This window comes from Pongo pygmaeus, chromosome 4 (assembly GCF_028885625.2).
Source record: "Pongo pygmaeus isolate AG05252 chromosome 4, NHGRI_mPonPyg2-v2.0_pri, whole genome shotgun sequence".
NCBI lineage: Eukaryota > Metazoa > Chordata > Mammalia > Primates > Hominidae > Pongo > Pongo pygmaeus.
Window position 1 is genome coordinate 182780471 of NC_072377.2, and position 25200 is coordinate 182805670.

The 25200-nt window shown below is 46.2% G+C and overlaps 1 protein-coding gene and 1 long non-coding RNA gene across 8 annotated transcripts in view; both read left to right on the forward strand.

The window, feature by feature from the left end:
* FAM153A (family with sequence similarity 153 member A) overlaps positions 1 to 4638 on the forward strand; it is a 48272-nt gene extending 43634 nt beyond the window's left edge. Inside the window, exons 14-15 of the mRNA XM_054487158.1 lie at positions 378 to 407; positions 4599 to 4638. The gene's annotated coding sequence lies outside the window, so the exon portion shown is untranslated. The remainder of the gene's footprint in view (positions 1 to 377; positions 408 to 4598) is intronic.
* Positions 4639 to 8746: 4108 nt separating this feature from the next.
* On the forward strand, positions 8747 to 21658 carry LOC129036458 (uncharacterized). Of its 7 annotated transcripts, none has more exons than XR_008502561.1 (7): positions 8747 to 8893; positions 11060 to 11214; positions 11330 to 11485; positions 12367 to 12499; positions 13196 to 13265; positions 19913 to 20037; positions 20915 to 21658. It is a non-coding gene; the product is annotated as an uncharacterized LOC129036458 (long non-coding RNA). The 7 variants fall into 7 exon arrangements; XR_008502558.2 differs by lacking the exons at positions 19913 to 20037; positions 20915 to 21658 and adding exons at positions 14769 to 15005; positions 15931 to 18266; XR_008502559.1 differs by having other exon boundaries at positions 19913 to 21658.
* The last annotated feature ends 3542 nt before the right edge of the window (positions 21659 to 25200 follow it).

A 25200-nucleotide genomic window follows, 5' to 3' on the forward strand; every position in this document is an offset into this window, starting at 1 on the left:
GTTTCAATTGAATTAAGATATACACATCTCACCACGTACACTATAGGGGACTGACAGAATTTCTTGGTGGGCAAATGCCAGAGTTCATTATCAACTAAAAAATGGTTTCAGATGGCATCCACACTTACAAACTGTGTGTCAGCAGGCATTTTCCTGAAGAGAAATGCCTTCTTCTTGAGAAGAATTTGGAATTGTCTAACAAAAACAATTGAAAATGTTGCACAGAAATCCTGTGCCTTTCCACGAATGTCTTCTAGATACCGGGGCCATTTTCTCAACCACTATTTACCATCTGGCTTTTTAACGTCAACAAGTGAAGACCTGTGCACACAGGAGACAGCATGGTCTGACCCTCACAGTGTTTTCTTTTTCTCTAGATGCAGGTGGACCCAGCCACACCGGCAAAAGTACGTATTCTGGGATCATCTCTTTGTTTAGGTTTGAAATCTTAGTGTTGTAAAGGTGGCGCTGTTCACCTGCTTTTGCTCAAGGGCCACTCTGGTTTGAGCTTTCTGCCAGAAATGACATTTGGGAAGTTTGGTTTAAAAAATACCAAGAGTCAGACAGGGCACAGTGGCTCACGCCTGTAATCCCAGCACTTTTAGAGGTGGAGATGGGCAGATCAGCAGAAGTCGGGAGTTGGAGACCAGCCTGACTAACGTTGAGAAACCCCATCTCTCCTAATAATACAGAATTCGCCACGCATGGTGTCACATGCCTGTAATCCCGGCTACTCAGGAGGCTGAGGCAGGAGAATCGCTTGAACCCAGGTGGTAGAGGTTGTGGTGAGCCAAGATTGTGCCATTGCACTCCAGCCTGGGCAACGAGTGAAACTCCACCTCAAAAATAAAAAAAAATAATAAACCAAGAAACTAAGAGTCCAGTACTCTAACCATGCTACTGTCATCCCTGGAAGCAGCAGTGTCATGTAAGGTGGGGTGGTACATCAGAGTTGGGAGGGACAGAGGAGAGAATCTATATGGAATGATTGTGGATGTCTTTGGGTGTGTGTGTGCATTTCCCCAGAAAACATACTGCCATGTTCAAAGCACAACACGAGGATCAATGTCCAAGAAAAGTTCCATCACAACTGCACACTTTGCATAAATCAACCCATTCATCCTCCACCACGGCTGTACCTGAAGATAAGTTTAATATCCCCAGTCCTCAGAAGGACATGCTGCAGAGTTGAATTTCCCAAGCTCTTGGTCTTTTAAATGGAAGAGGCATATGTGAACTCGAGGATGAGTGGAAGGTTAATGCCATGGGCTTCTACACTGAATTTGTCACAAAGCCCTGGTATGATTTCTTGCTAGGCCAAGTTATTCCAGCACTTCTGTGTGAATGTGGAAGAACGAAAAGCTATTCAGATCCCAGACACTATCGTTATCGGATGGTCTCAATGGTCAGCTAACCCAGGGTTTGTTTGAGTAGGTACATTGCACAGTGGGCTTTAGTGTGATTTTTCATGTAAAACACACAGAGTCCTCAGGCTTTTGGTCTAGAACGGTGAGGTCATTCCCAGCTCCTTTTCAAAACCTGACAGTAATCAGTGGTGTATTCTATTGTATTTAATGAAATAATCATCAGGCAGGATAGCTGCCCCACGCTAGTTGCAGGGGAGGTGAGAAGGGACCCTGCTGCAGTGCAACGTGAACTCAGCAAAGGGAGAGGGGCTGCTCCAGAGTCCAGGTGGTCCTTGCAAATCTCCTGTGTGACCTGTAAGACATCACTTTGCCTTTTTATCTGAGATAGTCTTGGAATTGTTAGTCCCATACTCCGTTTTGTTTTACTCATGTGTGGATGAATCCTGGCTATGGCTGGTCACTGGGAGGGGAAGGACTATGTCCTCCTCATTCCTTCTCATCCCAGAGCTTAGCCCTGGGCAGCCCATCTTGGGCCCCAGTAATGTTCCAATGCTTCCAACCCCTTTGCTGAGATCCAGTGCCAGTGTGAAAAGGCTTCCTGCTCATCTTCTTCAATCCTTGTCTCTCATGGTAATTTAGAAACCTGAGTGGATTCTGATCCAAGGTCCCAGGAGAATAGGGTGGGCTCCTGAAGTCAATGAAGTGTCCCCCTCATCTCTACCCTGGCCACTTTGGTTCAGCTTTTCTCTTTGCACAAGATGCTCTTTTTCTGTTTACAAGTCCTCCCTTGCTGGACAAGGCTTTTTTATTTTTGTTGTGGCATCCCTGTACTTCACAGGGGGCCTGGAGCTTGTTCCTGTGCCCCCTGAAGTACCCATCCATGAATGATCAGATCATAGCAGCAAACCACTCTGCCAGGAATCACCGGGGGGAGAGTCACATCTTCCTCATCTTTGGGTTTAGACCTGTGCATTCCAGTGTGGTCCTCAGTGGCATATGTGCCCATTCACGTTTAAATAAATGAAAATATTCATAACCTCCTCACAAGAGCCATGCTAGAAGTTCCCAGTTGCCAAAAGTCTACTCTTAAGAGAGCATCTCCTTTCTCCCAGAATCACCTGGGAAGCGGCTGCTGTGAGTCTGGCCCAGGTTCTGTTCTCTTCGCCCACCTAACTCAGTGCATTTGCATCAAGGCTGGAATCTCAGGTTCTCAGATTGGAGGTAAGAGATGCTATGAGCCAGTGTTGGTGAACAGTTGAAAGGGATTATTTCAGGTCCTCTGTCTTACCTGAAGGCTCACAACTGTGAGCAGTGCCTTCATAAAGGCCCCTGAGTTCACAGAGCCCAGGGAGAATCACAGTGGACAGAGCAGTAGTGCTGATGTTTGTGTCTCTGTACATGGGCTCATGGGCACCACCTCTGGATCCATCCAGGAGGAAATAGACTGGTCAGGTAGGGACCAACACTCCAGGGTTGACCAGTGAGACAGGGTTCTTGGGAATTGGGTTATTCTTGTTTTGGAGCCTAGGATGGGATCAGTGAAGTGACTAAATATGAAAGGAAACAGGTGTAGAAGTCTGACTTGGGATTTTTTTGTATCTTAATGAGAAAGTCCTAAGAGTTTTGTTCTCATGGGCTTTGTGCGAGTTGTGTTTGTCACCATCATTTCTTGCTCTGGTATTTAAAGATTACATTTTGCAGAAGACCAGATCATTCCTGCCTTTGCCACAGCAAGCACCAGAGCCCTGGGTTTTGATGAGGTAGCATTTTTTTGTGAATAGAGATGACAAGATGAGTACGCAGGTGTAAAGTTGAGTGGAGTGGGACACAGCCCCGCACAGGCGCTACGTGATCCTGAAGACAAAGTCCTTCATACATGTGCCGGAGGTGAAAGGAGCCCACTGTCTTTCTCTACACTCTCGGGACCTGCAACAGCACCTTCCTGTCCTGTCCTCACTGTCTGCTCATGCTCTAAGGGTGCTCCCTGGGTTGGATGACATAGGGAATCCTTCCTCTGGGATTCCTACGTGTGCCCCAGCATCCTGGAGTCCTGAGGGCAGAACACATGATTGAGCACAGTTTTGGCCTCCACCCCTCGCCCAATCCCATCCAATCCCAAATCCTTGTGCTTTGAATGAAGCCTAAATTGGCTTTCACTGGAGAGGCCCAAGTCCAGCTGTTGCTCAGGGCCCTTTGTGGCTGGCAGGAATCCTAAGGGATATGTGTGGAGGGGCTGCTGCGTTGCTGTAGGCAGTGGCTCTCACCCTCCCTGTAGCCTGGTCCCTGGAATCCACTGGGCCCAGGGCAGAGCCTCTGGGCAGCTGGCACAGTGGTCACTTGTCTTGTCACACCCTCCTCTCTGGCGCAGTAGCCTTGTCCTGCTCCTCACACTCCAGTTAGGCCCAGCTTGTTCTCTGTGTCAGGCCTGCCAGGTGCCTTTCCTCCTAGTCTTCCCACAGCTCAGGCAAACCCTGGGAGGGGCCCCCTCATTTTTGTGCTGGCAACTGCTGGCCTTACCTGCAGATTAAGGCAACTGGGACAAGGGGCTTTACCTCGAATTCTGTTCCATCGTTTCCAAATATTCAGAAGCTAGTGGGATTCTTTTGAGGACTGAATATTTTCCAAGTCTCTAAGGTTATTTCAGACATAGAAGAGTCACTGTATCAGTGACATCGGCCATCACGGCCTCCCACAGGCCCCAGCACAACCCCAGGCCTGTGGGAGGTGCTGCCGACCCAGGGTGCGATCCACGGGTTGATTGGAGGCCCTGGCAGTGCAGCCTTGCCCTTCTTTCCAATGTTCTTATATTGGAGAACAGTAGGACTGGTGGAGGTCCACAGGGAGAAAGGAAATGGGATTCATGAGGGAACAGAAACAGGCCCTACAGGAGGAGGAGGGAGGCAATTCCACGTCATGCACAACGTTGTGAAGAGGGCGGCCGCCTCTTGGAGGAACAGAATGACACGGCCTCCCCTCCCTTGGCTCAGTTATGGAATGTGAGGGCTGGGAAAGTATGTGGGAAGTCAGAGGTCCCTCCCTCATAGCACAGAGGAAATGATACAGGCTGTGGAGAAGGCTCCAGAAACGAGCACATCAGAGGCTCTGGGGTGGGCTCCACAGCCCCAGGACAGCGGGGTCTGAGTGGTTCTCTCGACTCTAACTCTCCCCTTTCCTTCTTATGGCCACCCCATCACTGCTGCTCCTCCGGACACTCTGATGCTTGCTTCACAGAATTGGAAGACTCCACCATTACAGGCAGCCACCGGCAGATAATTGATCTCCTCTTATATGCTGTCTGTCTTTTATCCTCTTTCTGACTCATGAGCTCCTTTTTTAGCTCTAGCCCTTTTCCTCTTTCCCTCTCTTGTGATTGTTCCCCTGAAGGACCTGGTCTCATCCCACAGTTGAGGTCCTCGGATCTTCAGTGTCGATAAAATCCCTCTCCAGCCCTCCTGCCCACTGCCTTGGCATTGCCCTGTTCACTGGCCCCCAGGTTTCAGCTTTGAATCTTGCTGAATAACCCTACAGGGTCCAGGGGAGGGGGCTGGGCTGGGGTCAGAAGAGCTGGACCCCACCCTGCTGGAGGGACCCTCAGTGACATCTGGATCTGCTCTGGGCACCCCCTTCACAGATAGGACTTTTCCTGCACTGGCGTCTCTGGACATGCACAATTGTTCTCTTCCTCACAGATGTCAGCAAGTCCTTCCTCTGCACCTGCAGAAGAGGCAACAGAAAAGACCAAAGTGGAAGAGGAAGTGTGAGTGTGCGGCGGGCAGAATGATGAGGGAAGCAGACACGTGCCCTTGTTCTTCTTGGCTATGCTCACTTTCTTGTTGTCCCATCAGGAAAACCAGAAAGCCCAAGAAAACCAGGAAACCCAGGAAGAAAACCCGGTGGAATGTCCTGAACTGTTGGGACATTTTTAATATATTTTAGAGACCTCTGAAGGTAAGTGAAGGATGCCCTGAGAACATGCTCCAGGAAACAGACACCCACTCCATAGCAGCCCCTGAGCCTGTTTGGCTGAGCCCTCCACAGGCTGCTTAGTGAGGGAGACACTGAGGTGCTGGTCGCACCCCCATGTGCAGGACTCCAAGGGCTGTGCACTGTGTTATTTGTCTGCAGTGACACTTCAGCTCACCAACATCTCATTTGGGGGGACCTAGCTCTGTCCTCTCAGCCCCTTGAGGACAACAGGGAGCATCACTAGTTCATCCTGAGGAGACACTAGGGTTGACATGAATCCCCCTGGTTCAGGCCTCCTGAGAAAGATGTGAGAGGGATGGAGGCACCCCCAGGCTCCTCGTCACACAAGCAAGCAGCCCACCCGACCCAGTATTGCAGGCCAGCTGGCACTCAGTAGGTCCTGGTGTCAAGCAGGGGACACGGCAGGATCCAAGAAGCACTGAAATGTGCCCAGTCCCAGGAGTCCTTCAGCCTCTGTGGGGGTCTGGGGGCCTCCAGTCCCAGGGGTCCTTCAGCCTCTGTGGGGGCCTGGGGTGGCCTCATGGCTCCATTTTTCAAGATTAGGTTGGAGGCTTCTGTATGTAGAGAGCACTGGCTTGGGCCAAATGCCAACAAAACAAACCCCTGAAGACATTTCAGGGCCATGCTCACTTGGGAGGGTTTGACGGCATGATTTAGGGAGCCTCTGTTTTTTTAATATATTTTCCAATCTTGAAATAAGGTACACATATGAATGTGTGTGTGTGTGTACATATACACTGTTTTTCACTCGTTCAAATGTATGTCCTCTGTAACCCTTTTATGCTAGAATATACGAACATGAGAAATTTATGTCTTACCAAAGCATAATTTTAAAAATTACTAAGCAAAGACAGGTCCGGTGGGGATGCTAGAAAGACCAGGTCTTATTAGGCAATAACAATGACATGCTCCAGGAAGCTATGCATATTCAACGTGCTCAGCTCTTCTGTCTGGATGGCACAGAGGATCTGGGTGGCAAGGCAGGGTCACCACCTCCACCCTGTGTCATGAGACCTCCTGCTTCTCTTAGGGCCCAGGGACATGGGACTCTGCCTGTTGATCCTGGTATCCTCGAAATTCCCCCGTTTCTCTGTGTCTATTTTACCCTCCGGGGAACCAGCCTCTGAAGGTGCCCGTGTGAGCGCCCAGGTTGAGTTCTTCCTCCATGATACTCACAGACACTCTCTGTGGACAGATAACCCCTCAGCAGAGAGCAGCACACAGGGCTCAGTGCCTTGACATCTAAGTAGACCTGATTATGAGGAGCTCAGGGGCCCAAGGTCACCTTCTAGGGCCCAAGGACCTCTCTGAGACCTGCACACCCATCCCAGGGAGCCCCTTCCCCCTCCACCTCTGTGCCTCCCCAGTGACCCTTGCACCTCTGTCTGTGTTGCAGATTCCTCGAACACAGGAAGGGCCCCAATGTGGGGACATCAACATGGCTCAGACTTGATGTGGATCATGATCATGTCGGGAACTGTGCTACTCCAAAAACTTTTTTTTTTTTTGAGACAGAGTCTTGCTCTGTCGCCCAGGCTGGAGTGCAGTGGCGCTATCTCGGTTCACTGCAAGCTCCGCCTCCTGGGTTCACGCCCTTCTCCTGCCTCAGCCTCCCGGGTAGCTGGGATTACAGGCGCCCGCCACCACACCCAGCTAATTTTTTGTATTTTTAGTAGAGACGGGGTTTCACCGTGTTAGCCAGGATGGTCTCGATCTCCTGACCTCGTGATCCGCCCGCCTTGGCCTCCCAAAGTGCTGGGATTACAGGCGTGAGCCACTGCACCCAGCCAAAACTTTTACAATCTTTGCTTAATTTGTTTTTAAATATTTTCCTGGCTGGGTGTGGTGGCTTATGCCTGTAATCCCAGCACTTTGGGAGTCTGAGGCAGGTGGATCACCTAAGGTCAGGAGTTCGAGACCAGCCTGGCCAACAAGGTGAAACCCTGTCTCTACTAAAAATACAAAAATTAGCTAGGCGTGGTGGCACACTCTTGCAGTCCCAGCTATTTGGGAGGCTGAGGCAGGAGAATCACTTGAACCCGGGAGGTGGAGGCTGCAGTGAGCCAAGATCATGCCACTGCAATCCAGTGCCTGGCAACAAAGTTGAGACTTCGTCTCAAAAAAAAAAAAAAAAAAAAAAATCTGACTTTAACCTCTGTTTTTCAGAGGGCACAAATTGTTCTTGTATAGTTTCCATTTTACATTTTTATCCGAAGTTATTTTCCAATTGTTTTCATTCTTTCCGAAGTTTTATTTACTCAGTTTTAAGTTTTTGTAATTTTGATAGACTTCTTTCGTGCTTTCATTTTCTTAATGACTTTTACCTCATTTTTAAAACAAATCCATAGTACAGTAAGTTACATCAAGATGGAGTATTTTTATGTTTTGTGGTGATTTATATTCTGTATGTATTTTACATATATAAGTGTTAATGGCCTGGTGCAGTGGCTACCGCCTGTAATCTCAGCAGTTTGGAAGACCAAAGCAGGAGGATTGCTTGATCCCAGGAGTTTAAGACCAGCCTGGGCAACGTAGTGAGACCTGATCCCCACAAAAAAAAAAAAAAATTCTTCAATTAGCTGGGCACGGTAGAATCCATCTGTAGCCCCAGCTACTTGGGAGGCTGAGGCAAGAGGATTGGTTGAGCCTAGGAGGTTGAGGCTCCAGTAAGCCATGAATGCACCACTGCACTCCAGCCTGGGTGACAGAGCAAGACCCTGTCTTACAAAAGAAAAAATATTAATATTAATATCAGTTAGAAATCGAGTTGTTCACTGCAAAACTAAACAGTTTATAGCAGAAATAAGCACTTGGAGGGAAATGTTACATTTTCACTGCAGGCCTTGAATCCTTAGCCACTAGCTCTGTGTCCTTCAGGGTTCTGTGGTTCCTGGTTCCAGAGAGATCACTTGCTCCAATGTAACGAGTGAAGAGTTCTTTAGGTGATGGCTGCTGGGCCCAGCTTTGCTGTTGTCTTTGCTGTCTTGTAAGCCTCATGTTGCTCAAGTTCAGTTGTGTATGAGTGTACTAACTACTGTGAGCCTCTCCAAGCGTGTGCAAGCAATTTGAGAGGAGCCTAATATTTGCAAGGAATTTGAGAGGAGCCTAATATTTGCAAGGAATTTGAGAGGAGCCTAATATTTGCAAGGAATTTGAGAGGAGCCTTTTAAGGATGTTTTATTGGGGGGGTCAGGTGAGGGAGATAACACGGGGACAAGAAGGAAAGTTATTAATTCATGGGAAACTACCAGCCCTTCATCACCTAACTTGTGATTTACAGACACTGAGCGCATTGCAGGTTGAGAAGGTGCTTGGTCCTTTTTGTAGCCTTATGCTGTGCTCTTCAGAGCCGTGAGTGTGCTGCTTTTTCTCACCATTTTGTTTCTTGTAGATTGTTGTCCTTGATGCTGGAAAATATTTTGAAGACAAGACTCTAAACAGTAACCTATGCCACACTAGTTTATTGGAAAATGAGAAACTTACATTTTACTGACAAGCTTGGAAGTTTCTTCTGTCCTGCAGTGACCTGTGTTTCCCTGGTATTTACCTTACCACTCTGCTTGATTCGCCTTTTCTGTGGCAGTAGTTAGGATGCCAACTTTTGGGGTTCTTTGTCCTCCTCTTTTCTTCCTACCTGCCAGCATTCAAATGGCCACTTCTATTAAGTGATGGAATTCAAGAATTTATTTATTTATTAATCCTGATATGGTTTCACTCATCCCTCAGTTTAACATTTAGGGTGCAAAGTAGTCACCTAGAGGTGCCACTCAGTATACAGCACTGTGTTTAGAAACTGAGGGAGCCATGAAGTATTTAGTCTCTGCTCTCTGAGACCTCAGCCGGGTGCAAAGAAGAGATGCAGAACCGCATTGCAGATTGTGTTATGTACACCCAGCAGCACCAAAATGTGCCTGGGAATCATGGGGCTCAGAAATTTACCTCTGAGGCAGGTATGGCGGAAGCTTTATGAAAAGAGATGGGGCCTGTGCCAGGCCTTAGACATGGGAGAAGGAGGGCGTGTCAGGAAGCAGAAACAGTATCAGCAAAGGTGCTGCTGTGAGGCATGTGGGCAGTGTTTGGGGTACAGCCAGGGGCTTTCTGTGTCAGGTTTACAGCATCTGTGGGAGGCTGCATTGGTAAATAAGCCCAGAGAAGTAGGCTGGGGCTACTTACATTAAAAGTATGCATGGCTTTGAAGGCCAGCTGAGTGGTATAAATAGAAACTATAAATAGTATCACATTTATTGAGGACAGCTTTTGCTGCCAAAAGAGTTTTTAAAATTTTTTTGGATTGTGTAATTGGTGGATAAAGAATTATTGACCTAAATGTATCTGATCTTAGAGTGTTTTAGTATACTAGATTATCGGAGGTGAAATGGCTAAGTCAAAAGTGATGAGTGTTTTTGAGACTCTTAATGTTAATTGCAAAATTAACCTCTAAAAAGGTAGGCCAGGCGCTCTGGCTCACGCCTGTAATCCCAGCACTTTGGGAGGCCGAGGCGGGTGGATCACGAGGTCAGGAGATCGAGACCATCCTGGCTAACACGGTGAAACCCCATCTCTACTAAAAGTACAAAAAATTAGCCGGATGTGGTGGCAGGCGCCTGTGGTCCCAGCTACTCAGGAGGCTGAGGCAGGAGAATGGTGTGAACCCAGGAGGTGGAGCTTGCAGTGAGCCGAGATCACGCCACTGCACTCCAGCCTGGGCGACAGAGCGAGACTCCATCTTGAAAAAAAAAAAAAAAAAAGCCAGTGTCAGCTTAGACCATGACTGAGAACTCTTGGTTTTGCTGAGCTGGGTGTTACAACATTGAAACCTTCTGCAGTGTCCTCCCTCCCTCTTTCTTTCTCTCTCTCTCCTCCCTTTCTTCCTTTTACTTCTCTTAGGATAGGCTCGTCTGTACTTTTTTGATAGAGGTAACCATTTGCCACACCATTTTCTGAAGGGCCTGCTCTCTTCCCCATTCATTTGTGATGTGGCACATTTATCCTACCCTAAGCTTTGATAACGTGTCAGGATCTTTCTGTCCTGTCCTCTCAAAGAGGTTAAATATTTTTTATACTGACTTATAATTGACTGAAGTTATAACAGTTTTCTCATGTCAAGTATAAAAACAGGCCAGGCGAGGTGGCTCACGTCTGTAATCCCAGCACTTTGGTAGGCCAAGGTGGGTGGAACGCTTGAGTCCAGGAGTTTGAGACCAGCCTGGACAACATGGGACAACCCCATTTCTACAAAAAAAAAAAAAAATACAGAAATTATCCAGGCGAGGTGGTGCACGCGTGTAGTCCCAGTTACTCGGGAGGCTGAGGTGGGAGGATGGCTTGAACCTGGGAGGTGAAGATTACAGTGAGCTGAGATCACACCACTGCATTCAGTCTGGGCAATAGAACGAGACTCTATCTCAAAAAAAAAAAAATTGTATACTCTATTGACTCATTTATGTCTGATGGGTATTTTTGATTACAAATTGTTTAGTCACTACTTTAAAGCCTGCTTTATTTTTTTCTTAATTTTATTGACTCATTTATGTCTTAGTCTTTTTTATTACAAATAATTTATCGTTTAGTCACTACCTTAGAGGCTGTTTTATTTTTTCTTAATTTTATTGACTCATTTATATCTCAGCCCTTTTTATTACAAATTATTTATTGTTTAGTCACTGCCTTAAAGCCTGTTTTATTTTTTCTTAATTTTATTAAAGGATGATATTGATGATGAAGTGTCTTACGATGATCATTTAGAGGTTTATTTTGAAAAACTGGCAATTCCAGGAATGATGGAATAAAACATATGAAGTAGAAGGACTGGAACCTGCAGAAAAAGTACTTTCAGTTACCTGCAGGTGATCCTAGTCAGGTATGTTACAGTCTTAATGGCTTTTCAGAAATTTGACAGAAAATCACTATTGATCTCACTGGATGTTTACATGAATTTTAAGCCTTTGGTTTTCTTTTAACTCTGTTTTTTACAGGTATGAATTGATAAGAAATGCCTGCACCTTCCCTCCTTCCTATCTTTCCCTTGCCTACAGAAAATTAAAAGGCAAAACAATGGACATCTACATATTCTTCATTCAGATCGACCAGTGGCTAGCATTTGCCACCTTTTGCAGTTTCTTTCTCTTTCTGTAAGTACTTTCTTCTCTGAATCATTTGAAAGTAAGTTGCAGAGAGCACGATGTTTTACCCCAACACTTCAGCATTTATCTCTTGTGAATAATGACATATTTCTGCGTAATTACAGTTCTACCATCTAACTATAATACAGTAATTTGATGTACAGCCCATATTCAGATTTACCTAATTGTCTCCAAAATGTTCTTTATTTTTGTTTTAGATCTACAGTTTAATCAAAGATTAACCTTGCCTTTGGTTGTCACGTCTCTCTATTCTTTTACTTTGGAGTAGTTCTTTCAATACATGAAACATTTTGAAAAATCTAGGCTCTTTGTTTTGTAGAGTGACCCATAATCTAGATATATCTGGTTGCTTTTTTCTTCTCCTGACTAGAATAGATTGAGCATTTTGGCAAGAATACAGATTAAACAGTGTTCTCATGAGTGATCCAGATTAAACAGGGAATAATGCCTAATTCAGATTAGGCAGTGTTGCATACTTACCCCCTCACACCAGGAGATGTTTGCGTCTGTTTGTCCCATGATTGCTGATGCTATGTTTAATAATTTTGGCTGAGGTAGTGTCAACTGGACATCTCCTTGTGAAGGTAGCTTTTCCCTTTTGTTATTAGTCATCTGTGGGATGAGACATCAAAGCACTGTGAACATCTTATTCCCCGACAACCTTCACGAGCTGGTTTCAGCGTCATTGCTGAAGCCTCTTGGAAACATTGATTACACCCGTGGTTCCAATGGTGATTTTTCTCATTCCTTTTACATTGATTACCTGCCTCCTTGAGTAAGGTAGATGTTGTCTGCTCCCCATGTTTTCCCCTTCAAAATGTTTAATTTTAATTTAAATGATTAATACAGCTAAGTTATTCTTTCAACAGGCAAATGAAAACAGTATCCTGAAGTGTCAGTTTCAACCAGAAAATAACAGCTCTGATTTCTCATGGCTCACACTCTTCTGAAACGACTAGGAAGAGGCTCAGGAAGGTCATGTTGTTTGTCTACCTGGGACTAGTAAGTATAGAAATAGAAGTCCTTTGTTCTTAAATTCTACCTTTGACTTTACTTTTAAAATATAAATTCTTTGGTATGATTTAGCTCATGCCTGTAATCCTAGCATTTTGGGAGGCCAAAGAGGGAGAATTGCTTGAGCCCAGGAGTTTGAGACCAGACTCTACACACACACACACACACACACACACACACACACACGCACACTAACCAGGAATGGTGGCATGCGACTATGGCCTCAGCTACCTGGAGGCTGAGGTTGGAGGATCATTTGGACCCAGGAGGTGGAGGCTGCAGTGAACCATGATTGCACCACTGCACTCCAGCCTGGGTGACAGAGCAAGACCCTGTCTCACAAAAGAAAAAGAAGAGATCATCTACTAGTCTTCTTGATTTTTGTTAAATTTTGGGCTAAGGACTTGTTCTATTATAGCACAGTAATCATTTTACTAAATAGTGACTATTTGTCATTAAAAACAATATATTTAGTTTTAATACAGTCGGGTACTCACAAATTTCTGGGGGAACTTGGTCAGGACATTTCAACTGAGAATTATCAGGCACCTTCTCACTGATAGGCATGCTGCTCGGTGGTGCAGCTCATAAGCAGACAACCCCCTTCATGTAATTTAGTAGGAAAATGACAGAAATACTTGTATAACTATAAAGTAAAGCAGAATTCTGGTTATTGAATCACAGCACCTACTGAAAGAAGTTCTCAAGTTCTGATTGAGTTCTAAAATTTTTTGAAGATTGGAATTCTTCATATGTAAGTAAAAACAATTTCTGATGACCCATTTCTAGTCCATCTTCTAAAGAAGTATTTAATCTGGGCCATGCATGGTGGCTCATGCCTGTAATCCCAGCACTTTGGGAGGTGGAGGCAGGTGGATCACGAGGTTAGGAGATCAAGACCGTCCTGGCTAACATGGTGAAACCCTGTTTCTATTAAAAATACAAAAAAGGCTGAGCACGGTGGCTCACACCTGTAATCCCAGCACTTTGGGAGGCTGAGGCAAGTGGATCACGAGGTCAGGAGATCGAGACCACAGTGAAACCCCGTCTCTACTAAAAATACAAAGAATTAGCCAGGCGCGGTTGTGGGTGCCTGTAGTCCCAGGTACTTGGGAGGCTGAGGCAGGAGAATGGCATGAACCTGGGAGGCGGAGCTTGCAGTGAGCTGAGATTGCACCACTGCACTCCAGCCTGGGTGACAGAGCAAGACTGTGTCTCAGAAAAAAAAGGCCTCAGTGCACCTTTGCAGTAATTATATGAAGGGGTGCCCTGCCCCTCCATACCTGTGGGTATATCTCATCAGGTGGGATGAGAGACTGCGAAAAGAAATAAGACACAGAGACAAAGTATAGAGAAAGAAAAGCGGGCCCAGGAGACCAGCACTCAGCATACGGACCTGCACCGGCACCGGTCTCTGAGTTCCCTCAGTTTATTGATTACCATTTTCACTGTCTCAGCAAGAGGAATGCGGTAGGACAGCAGGGTGATAGTGGGGAGAAGGTCAGCAAGAAAACATGTGAGCAAAGGAATCTGTGTCACAAATAAGTTCAAGGGAAGGTATTATGCCTGGATGTGCACGTAAGCCAGATTTATGTTTCTCTCCGCCCAAACGTCTCAGTGGAGTAAAGAATAATAAAGCAGCATTGCTGCCAACATGTCTCGCCTCCCACCACAGGGCGGTTTTTCTCCTATCTCAAAACTGAACAAATGTACAATTGGATTTTATATCAAGACATTCCGTTCCCAGGGTCAGGCAGGAGACAGTGGCCTTCCTCTATCTCAACTGCAAGAGGCCTTCCTCTTTTACTAATCCACCTCAGCACAGACCCTTCACGGGTGTCGGGCTGGGGGACGGTCAGGTCTTTCCCATCCCACGAGGCCATATTTCAGACTGTCACATGGGGAGAAAACTTGGACAATACCCGGCTTTTCAGGGCAGAGATCCCTGTGGCTTTCCGCAGTGCATTGTGCCCCTGATTTATTGAGAATGGAGAATGGCGATAACTCTTACCAAGCATACTGCTTGTAAACATGTTGTTAACAAGGCACATCCTGCACAGCCCTAGATCCCTTTAACCTTGATTCCATACAACACATGTTTCTGTGAGCTCAAGGTTGGGGCAAAGTTACAGATTAACAGCATCTCAGGGCAAAGCAATTGTTCAGGGTACAGGTCACCATGGAGTTTCTTATGTCTTCCCTTTCCACACAGACACAGTAACAGTCTGATCTCTCTTTCTTTTCCCTACAATTATAGTCCATTGTGTACATGAAAACAAGGCTTTCTGAGAACATGTATTATTGATCAGAGGCAGCAGCAGTGAGAAGCCAGTGTGTCATATTGTCCAACACACACTTCCTGCACAGCCCTGCCATGCTCACTCATGACTTTCTGACAAACTGCCTTGTCGCTAGGAAGCCCTTAATTTTCCTCTGCACTCTCCAAGAGAAAGAGGGCCTCCCCATGAGTTAACAGCTGGAGGAAAATGAAAAAGTAAGCTTTTCCTTGCGTTGGAAAACCTTTTTTTTTAACTTTTATTTTAGGTTCAGGGGTGCGTGTACAGGTTTATCATACAGGTAAACTCGTGTCATGAGGGTTTGTTATACAGATTATTTCATCACCCAGGTACTCAGCCTAGCACCCAATAGTTATTTCTTCTGCTCCTCTCCCTCCTCCCACCCTCCACCCTAAAGTAAGCCCCAGTCTGTTGTTCCTTTCTTTGTGTCCATGTGTTCTTGTCATTTAGCTCCCACTTATATGTGAGAATGTGCAGTATTTGCTTTTCTGTTCCTGAGTTAGTTCACTTAGGATACCGGTCTCCAGGTCTGTCCATGTTTCTGCAAAAGACATGATCTCCTTCTTTTTTATGGCTGCATAGTATTCCATGGAGCATATAAACTACATTTTCTTGATCCAGTCAGTTATTATGGGCATTTAAGTTGATTCCCCACTCCTGCAGAAGCCAGCCTTCTGTGTATCACCGCATGGCCCTGTGACACAGGAAAATGCATGTCTCTGGGATAGGATGACTGTTTCTCATCCCGCATGGTAAGGAGTTTCCAAAGTTAGCAAGTGCTTATTCAGCACCTGCTGTGGGCTATGCCAATGGTGCCACAGGACATGTGGTGGGGGACACAGCCTGCAGTAACAGAGAACACCCTTCCCACAAGAGCCTGCATTCTGCTTGTGGGAGACAGACAATGAGCCAAGTCCTGGAGCTGCCTGCATGGGGAGTGAGCGAGGAGGAATTGCAGTGAGGGGCAGGCAGCCGGGGAGAGCTTCACGCCCACCGCCCCACTGGGTCCACACTCTTGTGCTGCCCTCCCTTGGAGGGTCTAATTAGGGCCATGTAAACTTCCTGGGTAGTTCAGATCTAGTTGGGATTCTGGCTTAACAAGACCTTTTCCTGTTTCTCAAGGGGCCCTGGATTATTCAATTGGGAAGGGAAGCTGTAAGAATCATCTAGTCCAGGTGATTCAAAGCGTACCTGTGGAGTCTCTTCTGGGGCCATGAAGCGGGGCTGGGGGAAGCCCAGGGTTCTGGGGATTCTACCTTAACTCACCTGTTAACTGGTGAAAGACACCTTCTGACCAAAGATCACAAGATGAAAACCTGGAAAAGCCTCAAGAGAGTCTGCATTACCTGGAAGGACTCTGAGGCCTAGAGAGAAAGAACTTGCAAACTGATGCCTGCTGACTCGCCCTCCAGGGCTCAGCCCGCTGCCGTGAGCTTTCTCTCGTGGCTTTTGTATCTCCGATGTCAAGTGGCCCAGGGAAAACAGGCACCTGCTCTGTGGATGAGAGGTGTGGCCTGGTGACGTTGCCAGAGAGGGGCATATCTGTTTCCTGGGGGTGGAATAAAATGAATTCTCCCAGGTCTTACACCTGCTATAAGATGCTTCTGGTCAATGGGTATTTGGAATACTGCCATGTTAGTTAGCGGGGAGGTATCTGGGATCTTTGATTCTGTGCCACAAAGCAGTTCCCTTTACTATGTCAGAACCCTCCTTACACTTTGAGCTCACCTGGCCCTGCCACCTGGTATTCCACGACCTTCTCTCCAAGGCAACAGAAAGACCACAAGACACCGTAGACAATCCATTGGTGTGATTAAATATTTTGGAGATCTCTTGGCATTTGCTTCCTGGTAACTGTGGGGTAACATTCTCTACACCAAACATCTCAAACTCAACTGTCTACAAGAGCCAAGTAAGTGCCCTAATGAGTGAAGTCGGCCAGGCAGGAACTGAGAATTACAGAAGGGAGGCATCCACCTTCACCCTTGCTTGGAATGCAGCCCTCCAAGACCTGGTCTTCTTTTTTTTTTTTTTGAGATGGAATCTTGCCCTGTCACCCAGGCTGGAGTGCAGTGGCGTGATCTCGGCTCACTGCAACCTCTGCCTCCCAGGCGCAAGCAATTCTGCCTCAGCCTCCTGAGTAGCTGGGATTACAGGTGCACACCACCACTCCCGGTTAACCTTATATCTTTAGTAGAGACAGGGTTTCACCATGTTGGCCAGGCTGGTCTTTAACTCCTGACCTCATGATCCACCTGCCTTGGCCTCCCAAAGTGTTGGGATTAAAGGCGTGAACCACCACGCCTGACCAGGAGAACATCTTGAACCTGAGAGGCAGAGGTTGCAGCGAGCCAAGATCGCGCCACTGCACTCCAGCCTGGGCAGCAGAGCAAGACTCTGTCTCTAAATAAATAAATAAATAAACATATCAAAGAAGCAATCAAAAGTAGGAATAAGAAGAGACTATCAAATATGAGAAGCAACCAGGTAGATTTCCTTCATCCTCCCATTGGACTGCCAGCTGGGGCTTCCACTTTAGAACATTAACCAAAATGCGCATGGACCTGTTGAACCTGCTTTTTTGGGGGGGGGATGGAGTCTTGCTCTGTTGCCCAGGCTGGAGTGCAATGGTGTGACCTTGGCTCACTGCAACCTCCGCCTCCCAGGTTCAAGCAATTCTCCTGCCTAAGCCTCCTAAGTAGCTGGGATTACAGGCACCCGCCACCAGGCCCAGCTAATTTTTGTATTTTCAGTAGAGACAGGGTTTCGCCATGTTGGCCAGCCTGGTCTGGAACTCCTGACCTTAGAACCTGCTTTATTTTTATCATTCTATTTGGATTTCCTTTTGAATGCTTCCTTAACTCCCTTACCATTTGCTAAAATTGGGTAGGTGCTTATGGTGATGTCCCAACATAATTTTAAGTCTCTTATTGCTTGAACCCCGGACACGGAGGTTGCAGTAAGCCAAGATCGTGCCACTACAGCCTGGATGACAGAGTAAAACTCCATCTCAAAAAAAAAAAAAAGGTCTCTTAAAAGGATAAAGGACATGATACCTGGTAGCAGTAAACTTAGAAATACTGTCCTCTCTAAATGCTCGTGTTGTTTAAAGAATTAAAATATTTGGCTTAGCAGCTTGGGTTTCTTAAAATGACTTCTAAAAATATTGCATTTACTAAATCTTCTTTCCTGGCCACTCATTGACTTAATTTCTGTCCTTACGTGCTATGTCTAGGACATTTAGATATAGGAGGTAAATTCTAGCACATTTTGGGAACACCGTGAATAGAGGAGCTGATAAACAGATGGAGTGAAACGGGCCAAGAATTGCTGTGAATATTAAAGATAAATAAAGGCCAGTAACAGGAAAAAGAAAGGGACACACAATTCATTGATCAGATTCATAGTTATAAAAAAATGCTCCCACTTAAAGATTATCCCATTTCTGGGAAAATGGTTCTTGCTGTGTCTGTGCTCTATTTTCTACATTATCATTGCGTAAAATGAATTTTTAGGGGATGTTTACAGTTCAATGCATCTAACAAGTGTATAGATTCATGCAACCACCACCACAAACAGGACACAGCACAGGTCCATCACCCCAAAATCTCCCTCATGCTGCCCTCCACAGTCACCCCCCACCCACCCCCACCTCCTAGCAACCACTGATCTGTTCTCCATCACTATAGTTTTGTCTTTTCAAGAATGTCATATAAATGGAATCACACAGAGTTTGTAACATTTTGATATTTGGCATCTTTCTCTCTTTTTTTTTTTTTTTTTTTTTTTTTTGACAGAGTTTTCACTATTGTTGCCCAGGCTGGAGTGCAATGGCGTGATCTCAGTTCACAGCAACATCCGCCTCCCTGGTTCAAGTGATTCTCCTGCCTCAGACTCCCAAGTATCTGGGATTACAGGCATGTGCCACCATGCCCGGCTAATTTTTGTATTTTTAGTAGAGACAGGGTTTCTCCATGTTGGTCAGGCTGGTCTCAAACTCCTGACCTCAGATGATCTGCCTGCCTCGGCCTCCCAAAGTGCTGGGATTACAGGCATGAGCCACCGCGCCCGGCCTATCTTCCTTATCTCTCAGGGCAATGCCTGATGTCATACACAAGCCAGCTCCTTCAGCTCCTTCTTACTACCTAGATCGCCATCCATCTTTAGCATGATTACAGAGCATGTCTGATTGCAGTGGCAAGGGTTAGGACTCACTCAGAGCCTTGTGGCTTTTCCTTTTTTTTAAGACAGTCTCGCTCTGTCAGCCAAGCTGGAGTGCAGTGGTGCGATCTTGGCTCACTGCGACCTCCATCTCCTGGACTCAAGCAATTCTCATGCCTCAGCCTCCTGAGTAGCTGGGATTACAGGTGTGTGCCACCACACCCCGCTAATTTTTGTATTTTTAGTAGAGACGGAGACTCACCATGTTAGCCAGGCTGGTCTCGAACTCCTGACCTCAGGTAATCCTCCCACCTCGGCCTCCCAAAGTGCTGGGATTACAGACGTGAGCCACCGTGCCCGGCCACCTTGTGGCTTTTCTTCTCCATGTTTAGACGCCGTGTATCGGCCTTGACAGTGAGATTGGTGGTGGCCTGGGGAAAAGTGGAGATGTGGATAACGTGTGGTTCAGTCTGAAGCTCCTCAGCTAATGTCCCAACTGCTTCAAGTGGTGATCAGGACAGCCTAAACTTTTAAATATTTATTTATTTATTTATTTATTATTATTTGAGACAGGGTCTTGTTCTGTCAGCCAGGCTGGAGTGCAGTGGCACAATCTCAGCTCACTGCAACCTCTGCCTCCTAGGTTCAAGCGATTCTCGCACTTCAGCCTCCTGAGTAGCTGGGATTACAGGTGCCTGCTACCACCACACCCGGCTAATTTTTGCATTTTTGGTAGAGATGGAGTTTCACCATGTTGGCCAGGCTGGTCTCAAACTCCTGACCTCAGGTGATTTACCCACCTTGGCCTCCCAAAGTGCTGGGATTCCAGGCGTGAGCCACCGCGCCTGGCCTAAATATTTATTTATTTATAACGCTTGTTTGAATTCTCCTTTTTGTACTTAACGCTGGCTCCATCATGTGTGACACTGCCATCTGCCATTAGGATTTGTGTCTGAGAACCTGGGCCCACAGTCTCGCTGCAGATGCAGAGCTGGCAGAAAAGCCTACTGCACTTCCCCTGTGTGGTTAAACGACAGTGAACAAGTCCAAGGTGGAAAGAATAACCAAGTATGTGCCTTAAGATCCTTTCTTGGAGGTCCCCAGGTGAAATACTAATCAGATCCTTCAGCATTTCCTCCTGTCCAAAAGGATCCTGCTATATCCTGTTTCTTTGTCATCAAGCAATCATGGCTTTTCAATGATGCATTATCTCATTTCGACAAAATATCTGAGAGTTGGCTGGGGCACGGTGGCTCATGCCTGTAACGCCATCTCTTTGGGAGGCCGTAGAGGGAGGGTTGCTGGAGACCCAGAGTTCAAGACCAGCCTGGGCAACAAAAGCGAGACCCCGTCTCTACAAAAAATATAAAAATTAGGAGGTCAAGGCAGGTGGATCACTTGAAGTCAAGAATTCAAGATCAGCCTGGCCTACATGAAGAAACCCTGTCTCTACTAAAAATACGAAAATTAGCTGGGCATGGTGGCACACGCCTGTAATTCCAGCTACTTGGGAGCCTGAGGCATGAGAATCACTTGAACCTGGGAGGTGGAGGTTGCAGTGAGCTGTGGTCATGCCACTGCACTCCAACCTGGGTGACAGAGGCCCTGTTAAGAAAGAAGAAACAAGAAAGAGAGAGAGAGAGAGAAAGAAAGAAAGAGAAAGGAAGGAAAGAGAAGGAGAGAGATAAAGAGAATAAGGAACAGAAGTAGAAGGAAGGAAGACACAGATAAGAGCAGCAAAATAAGAGGAGAAAAAGAAGCAGTAGAGAATCAAAAGAGCCAAAAATTGTTTCTTTGAAAAGACTAATAAAATTGACACATTTTTTAGCAACACTAATCAAAGGGGGAAGAAAGAGAAGGCAATGTAAAGCTAAGATGAAAAGGGAGTACATTTCTGATTTGAACATGGCAACTTAAAGATAGAATTTCCCTCTTTTGTTTATAGGAAACAATCATAAAAAGAATAAGAAGCAAGCTGGGTGCGGTGGCTCATGCCTGTAATTCCAGCACTTTGGGAGGCCGAGCTGGGAGGATCACTTGAGCCCAGGAGTTTGAGACCAACCTGGGCAACATGATGAGACCTTACAAAAAAAAATTAAATTAAATTTCAAAAACATAATTAGATACCAGTTTATCCCCAGCAGATTGACACAAATTAAAAGTCAACAGTATCCTGTGTTGGTAAAGACATACAGCAACTGGAAGTCTCCTGTGCATGTTAGCCACGTTTATACCCTTCATTTCAGCAGTTTCACTCTTAACCATATATGCTAGAGAAACTCTTACTCATGTGCTCCACGGACAGGTAGGAAGGCCCAAGGTAACCTTGTTTTTAATTAAGAAAAAATAAAAACAGAAAACAAGCCAAGTGTCCATTGGGATAATGGATTAGTAAATTGCGATACACAATGAAACTGCATATGTGCGCACATCAACTTGAATGAACCCTCCAAACATAATGTTGAGGGAAAAAACAAGCAAATCATGGAATACGAAAAATATATAATACCTTTGTATAAAGTTCAAAAACAAGCAAAACTAACCAATATATTCTTCAACAACATGTGCATACATACATAAATGTGGTAAACATGAAGAAAAGCAAGGAAACGATAAAAGCCCGGAGCAGATTACTAGGGGGATAAGGAGGGAGAGGATGCATTTGGGAGGGGCTAACAGTGGCTTCAAAGATATCCTTAGCATTCTATTTCTTCTTTTTTTTTTTTTTTTTTTTTTTTTTAACTAGAGAAGGTGTTGCTCCATTGCCCAGGTTGTGATCATAGCTCATTGCAGCCTTGACCTCCTGGGCTCAAGCAATCCTCCCACCTCAGCCTCCCGAGTAGCTGGGACCACAGGCGCGCACCAACATACCCAGGTAATTTTTTTTTTTTTTTTTTTTTTTTGAGATGGAGTCTTGCTCAGTCGCCCAGGCTGGAGTGCAGTGGCATGATCTCGGCTCACTGCAACCTCCGCCTCCCGGGTTCACGCCGTTCTCCTGCCTCAGCCTCCCGAGTAGCTAGGGACTGCAGACGCCCGCCATGACACCCGGCTAATTTTTTTTTTTTTTGTATTTTTAGTAGAGACGGGTTTTCACTATGTTAGCCAGGATGGTCTCAATCTCCTGACCTCATGATCCACCCACCTCGGCCTCCCAAAGTGCTGGGATTACAGGTGAGCCACCACGCCCGGCCTAATTTTTAAATTTTTTGTAGAGACAAGATCTCACTATGTTGCCCAGGCTGGTCTCATATCCCTGGGCTCGAGCGATTCTCCTGCCTGGCCTCCCAAAGTGCTGGGATTCCAGGAGTGAGCCACTGTGCCCAGCCAGCATTCTATTTCTTAAGCAGCCTGTTGGGTGCATAAGGGCTCATTTCATTATGTTTCACACCTTATACATGCATGTATAAATATATGTGCTTATTATATATGGAAAATAAAATCTCATGAGAAAAAATCTAAACCAAAAGAGGACTGTGTGTATCTACAGCAGTTATGAAAAATGAAAATGCTTTCTCACTGATGCTCCAGGAGAGCTGGGGAGCACACGAGTCATTAGTGCCTGTCGTCTGCATATCATCATACGTAGCCCCCTTTGGATCTCAGAAGTTCCCCAGAGGGGACCCACCAGCAAGAGGGCCCTGTGTTGTTGGAGGTGGCAGCTACCTCTGTGGCTTGTCCCAGGGTCACCAGAAATTCTGGAGAGAAATAGATGAGGTCCGTGAGATGAAATAAGTGAAACCTTCACTTCTGCTTATTTGGAAAGCCTCCCTCAGACTTAGTTTCTTTGTCTGAAAAATGGGTGTGATTACTACCTGATGGGGTTATTGTGAGAATCACATGAGCTAATCTATGCTCAGGATGCAAAGCATGGAACTCCTCTTGCCTTCTGAAATTACGTGAGAAGAGCTCCAGCACCACTCCTTCATCCCGAGACTCTCCCAGCCTTGCACAGTCCAGAGAAGGTCACTGCAGATTAAAATAGACCTAAGAGACACATCTACCAAATGCAGCGTGTGGACTTCAGGTGGATTCTGATTGAAATCCACCAATCCCGCTTGATCCATGATTTCACTTTCCACCGTTTCAGTTGTCTGTGGTACAATTCAATAAGATATTCTTAGGGAGAGAGACCACATTCACATAACTTCTATTACAGTATATTACCAGTTATTGTTGTTAAACTCTTACTGTGCCTCATTTATAATTACACTTTATTATAGGTGTGTATGTATAGGAAAAAATATAGTATACAAGGGCTCAGCATTATCTGTGGTTTCACAGCATCCACAGGATCTTGGAACATACACCCTGCGGATAAGGGGGGACAGCTGTATAAAAATGTATTCTTGAGAAAATCAGGAAAAAGCAAATAAGGACTGGGCATTAAAAGATGCCAAAGTGGCCGGGCGCAGTGGCTCAAGCCTGTAATCCCAGCACTTTGGGAGGCCGAGGCAGGTGGATCACCTGAGGTCAGGAGTTCAAAACCAGCCAGGCCAACATGGTGAAACCCCATCTCTACTAAAAATGCAGAAATTAGCCGGGCATGGTTGCGAGTGCCTGTAATCCCAGCTACTAGGGAGGCTGAGGCAGGAGAATCACTTGAGCCCAGGAGACGGAGGTTGCAGTGAGCCGAGATCATGCCACTGCACTCCAGCTTGACTGACAGAGCGAGACTCTGTCTCAAAAAAAAAAAAAAAAAAAGAAGATGCCAAAGATGCCGAAGTGTGATACTGCAATTGGGTTTTTAAAAAATTCTTATCCTCATGGTAACATGTGCCTGTAGTCCCAGCTGACGTGGGAAGACTGCTGGAGGCCAGGAGTTCAAGACCAGCCTGGACAACATAGCAAGACCATATATACACAAAAAAAATTAGCCAGGCATGCTGGTGTGTGCCTGTTGTCTTAGCTACTTGGCAGGCTGAATCAGGGAGATCACTTGAGCCCAGGAGTCTGAGGCTGCAGTGAGCCAAGATCACACTACTGCACTCCAGCCTGGGCAACAGAGTGAGACCTCATCTCTTAAGAAGAAAATTTTATCCTTTAGAGATACAGCCTAAAGTATTTATGGATAAAATACTATAATGTCTGAGGTTTGCTTTTAAATAATCTGATCGTGTGAGTGGATGTGAGTGGATAAAGATGAAACAAGAGGCCAGGTGCAGTGACTCATACCTGTAATGCCAGCACTTTGGGAGGCTAAGGCGGGCAGATTGCTTGAGCCCAGAAGTTCGAGACCAGCCTGAGAAACATAGTGAGACCTCGTCTCTACAACTAAAAAAAGAACTTAAAAGAAAAAAAAAAAAAGATGAAACAGGCCGGGTGCAGTGGCTCATGCCTATAATCCCAGCACTTTGGGAGGCCAAGGTGGGTGTATCACTTGAGGTCAGGAGTTCGAGACCAGCCTGGTCAACATGGTGAAACCCCATCTCTACTAAGAATGCAAAAAATTAGCCGAGCGTGGTGGCGGGTGCCTGTAATCCCAGCTACTCGGGAGACTGAGGCACGAGAATCTCTTGAACCAGGTAGGTGGAGGTTGCAGTGAGCCGAGATCGCGCCACTGCATTCCAGCCTGTGCGACAGAGCGAGACTCCGTCTCAAAAAAAAAAAAAAAAAAAAAAAAAAAGTGAAACAAGTGGTCCTGAGATGCTCACTGTAGGTAGCTGATAGCTGCCTGATAGGTACAAGAGAGTTTATTGCTCTCTTCATTCTTCTTTGAGGTATGTGTGAAATGTTTTGTGGAAGGAGGGAAGGAGGATGGGAGAGAAGCAGGGAGGAAAGAAAGTACTCTGAACATTTCCTGTTGTGTAAGTAAGAACTCCAGCGCATCTCAGACCACCAGAGCTCGGGCCACCAAGCTCTGCTACTGAGGACTGCCCTCCTGTTTGCAGTGACACCACTAGCAGCGTAAGCTTCCAGAAGAGGATGGTTCCACACACAGTGCCAGCTTCACTGGTCCTTCTGGGCACAAACACACCCAAGGGACTCCTGCAGTGAGAATGCGGGGTCTGAGTGGGCTCCAGCATCTGTCCTTGTGGATTCCATGGCCCTTGTCCTCTCCAGGCCCAGGAAATCCAGCACAAGACGTAGGGCCTCTTTCCTTTTTCACCCTCCTGAAATACCAGAGCAGCTCCCCTTCAAATCATTCCACCCCTTCAGAAGGGGCTCAGATCTGGGAGGAAAAGGGCTCCCAGTGTGGGGCACTGTCACCCTCCACAGGCCACAGAGGACCCT